This window comes from Kryptolebias marmoratus, linkage group LG19, assembly GCF_001649575.2.
Source record: "Kryptolebias marmoratus isolate JLee-2015 linkage group LG19, ASM164957v2, whole genome shotgun sequence".
NCBI lineage: Eukaryota > Metazoa > Chordata > Actinopteri > Cyprinodontiformes > Rivulidae > Kryptolebias > Kryptolebias marmoratus.
Genome location: NC_051448.1, coordinates 20,893,657 through 20,898,204, shown reverse-complemented (window position 1 = coordinate 20,898,204; position 4,548 = coordinate 20,893,657). Strand labels below are relative to the sequence as shown.

Below are 4,548 nucleotides of genomic sequence, written 5' to 3'. Positions count from 1 at the left end.
AAGAAGAATACATTGCTCAACTTACTTAAATATTCTTAGTAGTGTTAACTAATATAATATTCCACTATGTGATATATTTTCAACTGCAGAAATTATTAGTAAGCTTGTTTAAAAGTTATTCCAGTCAGCTTTTCTGTTGTCTGTGGAAGGTTTACTGAAGAATGTTTTAGCAGTAATAACCGTTTTCTACAGAAGCATTCTTGTGTCAGTTAATCTAAATCAGTGTCGTGGAATAACTGAGAGATTTTATATAATATATAAAGTCACAATTTAGACTTCATAATTGGGTATACACCAGCACCAAACATTATAGTGTACATTAGCTGGCATTTAATACAGTATAGTAATATTCAATTCACAAAATTAAAAGAAGAAATGTTCATTTTTCTTGTTAAAACTGTAAACATATTTCCTGTTTGTTGATGTTCTGAATAAAAATATAATTGGTTGCTTAAAACGTTTACACAGTAAGGTATCTGTTAAATGTGTCCAAAAATGTGGAAAAGCAACTCAGGTTTTATCTGTTTGAGAAATTTTGTTCTCGCCCACTACGTTTGCTCACATACTGTGCATCTCCTGGGGGCTAAGCCCCCCTTGTCCTTAAAACCTAGTGACGCCCCTGCCTGGCAAGGTGAAACAGAGCTGACATGGTCCGATACACATGTGGAAAGGTAAACCAGCTTCAATAACATGATGAAATAACATATGGTTTATGCAACCACCTGGTCATGGGATTAAACAACAGCAAACAGATTTATTACAGAGGAAAGACCAATGATGATGTACAGCAACTTTATATTTATTTCAAAATATTAGTCAACCAAAAAAAAAAAAACCCTGTAAACTGAGTTATTTTATTGTGTTTTGAAAACAATACGAGGGAGACGACCATCACACACTAATTGTGTAGTGCTCAATGTCAACACAGTTGAGCTCTGCTCCACGACCAGTGGTATCAGATGGGAAATGTTGAAGTATTTTACGAGCAGCTTAAAATTAGCTTATTTTGAGCAAAATTACTGTGACTAAAGTGGCTCAGAATTATCTCCTTCAATAGCACGTTATTATAGCAGCATATTATAGCCTATAATGTATTTTTACTTTTAAATAAACTAACAAAACAGTTGATGAAAGTGCCTCCTGTAGAACAGTGCCTCAACTGGTGAGGAGAGCAGGATGAGCCACTTGAGGAGGCCATAATAGAAGTCTGAACTGTCTTTCACAGTACGTTCTACATTTTAGGACATCCTTGGGTCTCCGAAAAACATACTCAGACATCAGGTCAAACAACCTTAGACCACAGACAAAAAAACATTGCATTTCATAGAAAAACCCAATCAGACTTCCAACTAAACAGCAATGGCAATGACAATGGCAGATCATGATGTGTAGTGCTTTCAGCTGTATGTAGCTTATTCAATTGGCTGCTGATTATTTCATATCTCATCAGCGTTTCTCACACACACTCTCTCTCTCACTCACTCACTCACTCACTCTCACACACACACACACTCTCACTCACTCACTCGTGCGCACACGTACGTATTAAAGATAAGATAAGAAAAAACGTTACAATTACCTTTTGGCAGTCCGATGGAGCAAAACGAAATGTTTTTGACTCTCACTCCCCTCTGCGTAAAAAGACAGCAGCAACAAGCTCCCGTTGGCTCACGTATGCCCCCTTCAGTGCAGCAGAGTACTGCCTGCCTCACCCTGTGCCTTTTCACCACGGTTTTATGTCCCCTCAGCAAAACTAAATATGTCACTAACAAACATTAAACGTAAATGGTTAAAGACATTAGTCAGACTGTGGAAAATCAGGGTATATAAACCATTATATTGGTGACATGCAGCTGTACGGCAACAGGCATGAGCCAATTGCATGTATCAACCCAGTTTGTGATGGATTGCACATTCAGAGGTGAGGTGAGGCTTGTTGCTGCCACACCCTGCGTTTCACCCTTGTATTTGGACAGGAAATATGCAATTTCTGTGATTTTGACTATAAAAATGTTCGAAAATTAGTCATACATAAAGATCAGTAGACAAATATTAAAATTCATTTTATGCTATAATTTTTTTTTCTTGTCATGATGACAGCATCATCATGACATCAGGTCAGTTCCCTGACCGCACATCCCTGGTTTTGGGGGGTTTATTCTGTTGAAGGGCTTATGACCTGCCACTGAGGTTGAGCTTTCTGACTCTGGGCAGTGTTTTGCTCCAAGATGCTTTGGTAGTTTTGAGACTTTGTTGGTAATTTTGAAAGTGGAATATACTACTGCAATGTTTCCCTAAAAGAAAAAGAGTACTATTTAGTCGAGTAGGCTCAAATCTGAAACCTGTCATTAGTCACCTGCCCTCAGCCCTTTACCAGTTTGCCTGCCACACCCATCTACACCTGCCCCAAATTAGTAATTACTCACCTGTGTCCACTTCCCAAATCATCACTTGTCCTTTAAAACCTGTTCATGTTTTCCACTTACTCACTGGTTTGTTTTTGCTGTTGCAAACTGTCCACTTTTCCTCATGTTCACAGCAATCTGCACTTTTGTAGGTTTTTGGTTTTGCTGCCACGTCACCCCTTTAGTTTTCTGTTTTCTTTCAAATCAGTTTTTCTTTAGTCATTTCAAAATTAGTCTGAATTCTGGATTCCTTTTATCCAAACCTGACGTCTTCCATTGGGCCAATTATGATTCACAATATGACTGACGGTCTTATCAGAAAGTGACATACTTCAACCAAGAAGTTCAACTTGAATGGTTTTGGATGGCTTCCGTGGCTCATTTTCTACCATCTGCACTATCCTTCTAATTAACTTAGGGTTGCATTTCCTCATATGTCCATGTCCTGGGAAGTTAGGTACAGTCCTATGAACTTTGTACTTTTTAATACGTATTACTGGCAGCTGCTTGGAGATAATTTTGTAGCCTTGACCTTTAACATGGATATTTATAATATTCTTTTTAGCTCCCCAGACAGCTTTTGCCTTTGCTTTTCAGGTGGCATGTTTATTCCTTTGTTATGGATTTTGGAAATAAAAATGTTATCAAAAAACTTAACAGGAGAATTGTCGTCTGTGGCTGTTTATTTTAGTGATATAGCATGGTTACAAGTTCAACCGAGTGCTCCAGTCAAATAGTTGCTGTGGAAGTGAAATAAAAAAGGGTATATTACCCACATGGGGGCTTGTGATTTGTTTGTGCTCAGACCCAAAAGCCAATCAGCTTTCAGGAAGTGCCCATGATCCAAGTATGAATGAAACCCATTGCCAATCAGCCAAAGAGAGGGCTCATGATCAGTGCCAGCTAGATAAACTGTTATGGTAATGACAATATTATGTCACAATTTGTAATTTTAGTTCCTTTTTTGAAACTTGTTATAAGAATCTCTGAGATTGACTGAATTCATCTCAATTAGTGCTTTCACATCCAAACTAAAATTTCAGGCCAATTCAATGACATGTACCTGTTTTTTATAGCTTGACATTTTTCTTTTTACTGTGTAATTTTTTGTGTTGTATTTGTTACTGCCGCTTGGTCAGGACTCCCTTGAAAAAGAGGTTTTTAATCTCAATGTTTTTTTTTTATCCTGGTAAAATAAGGGTTAAAAAATGTTTTCTTCACAAGTCTTAGGGAAGCATGTCAACAAGACCTTTGTGAGTCTTCACAACCCATAGTTTGTGAAGACTTTGTTAATCATAACTACCATCCCTCCGTTTGAGCCATGGTTCAAAATAGAAGGATATGTGGCAAAGTGGCGTTTTTGCTCTTCTTCCAGTAGGAGGGCGTCCTCATGAACAGCCCTGAAGGTTGCGTCAGGGTCCAGGCGCACAGCTCTCTTTAACATTAGAAGTAGGGCACCATCCTCCAAGCCAAGCAGGAATTGATCTCCAAGCTGGGTATCAGTGTGTGCTTCTTCTGCGTTGTGTTTCTGTCATTTCCGGTACAGCTCTCTCAACAAGAGCCCATACGCCTGAACCAACTCACCCGGTTCCTTCACACAACCAAAAAATTCTGACTGTAAAGCAGACACAGGAACTTTCTTAACATACAAATCCTCCAAAACAGAAAATACATTTGCCACCGTGTTATGTTCATCGTCACAGGGTACATTAATTTGGCGTCTTGGTAGGTTAGACAATGCAACAATCAGGATTTGTATTTTTTTGGATTCAGTTAGGTTTTCTTTATCTAAAAGTCCTTGCATTTTGTCCTTCCATTCACTATATTTAACACTGCCATTCTGTCCTTCAAACTTTGGGATCCATGGGGCACCTGGATAAATAGGCATCATCATTCTTTAAAAAGAGAATAAAGCAAAACCACAAAAATTTGTATTAAAAAAAATTTAAATCCCATTTGAAAAAAAAAAAAAAAAAGCACTGCTCATGAATCCTGCGATCCTGCCAAACAACGCCAAAAATCTGGGCCACTGAGTGGTGGGAGTATATTGTTAAACTAGGAATGGTGGAAAAAAGCTATAGCGATCGCAGGAGTGAACAATGCATCAAAAACTAGGCGGTTAAGATCCAATAATTTATTACAG

General features: G+C 38.2%; 1 pseudogene; it reads right to left on the bottom strand.

The window, feature by feature from the left end:
* LOC108247837 overlaps positions 1-3,849 on the bottom strand; it is a 6,212-nt pseudogene extending 2,363 nt beyond the window's left edge.
* Positions 3,850-4,548: the final 699 nt, after the last annotated feature.